Source organism: Microtus oregoni, unplaced genomic scaffold (assembly GCF_018167655.1).
Source record: "Microtus oregoni isolate MIOR12 unplaced genomic scaffold, Mior012 000014F_ref0000157, whole genome shotgun sequence".
In the NCBI taxonomy this organism is placed as follows: domain Eukaryota; kingdom Metazoa; phylum Chordata; class Mammalia; order Rodentia; family Cricetidae; genus Microtus; species Microtus oregoni.
Window position 1 is genome coordinate 18,130,268 of NW_024543073.1, and position 935 is coordinate 18,131,202.

At 46.3% G+C, this 935-nt stretch overlaps 1 pseudogene; it reads left to right on the forward strand.

The window, feature by feature from the left end:
• Positions 1 to 303: 303 nt before the first annotated feature.
• LOC121455948 lies at positions 304 to 712 on the forward strand (annotated as a pseudogene).
• The last annotated feature ends 223 nt before the right edge of the window (positions 713 to 935 follow it).

Here is a 935-nt window from a genome sequence, read left to right on the forward strand (position 1 = left end):
CTGCTTAATGGCTTGCTCCTCATGGCTTCCTCATCCAGCTGTCTTCTATAACCCAGGATCATCTGTCCAGCAATTGACTCACCCAGCCCACAATGGGCTGCTCCCCATCAATCTCTAGTTAAGGAAATACCCTATAGGTTTGCCCAATAGTCCTAGCTACTGAGTCATTTTCTCAACCAAGGCTCCCTCCTCTCCAGTGACTCTATCTTGTGTCAAGCTGACATCCAATCAGCCGGCGAGGGTGAAGGGTTAGCAGAGTGTCCTCCTTTCCTTTCTGCTGGGAACCAGCTGCTTCCTGTCAAAATGGGCAAGTTCATGAAATTGGGAAAGTGGTGTTGGTCCTGGCTGGACGCTACTCCAGACACAAAGTCATCATCGTGAATAACATTGATGATGGCTCCTCAGACCACCCTTACAGCCGTGCCCTGATGACCGGAATTGACCTGTATCCCCGAACAGTGACGGCTGCCATGGGCAGGAAGAAAATCGCCAAGTGGTCAAAGATCAAGTCCTTTGCGAAAGCTTATGAGTACAATCACCTGATGCCCACAGGTCCTCTGTTGACATCCCCCTGGACAAAATCGCTGTCAACAAGGATGTCTTTAGGCACCCAGCCCTGAAATGCAAGGCAAGGTGGGAAGCCAAGGTCAAGTTTGAAGAAGGATATGAGACAGGGAAGAACAGATGGATTTTCCGGAAGCTTTGCTTTTAGGTATGTTTTTGTTTCTATCATTAAAAGTTTAACAAAACAAACAAACAAAAAACAGCCAACACAGATTTATATGCAAAAAAGTTCATTCTACCAATATTAACAGTTGCCAAAATTGGAAACAATTTAATTTTTTTAACGTGTGTGATTGTCTACGCATATCTCTGTGCATCACGTGTGTGCCTGCTGCTTGTGGAGGTCAGAAGAGGGCATCGAACCCTGGAAC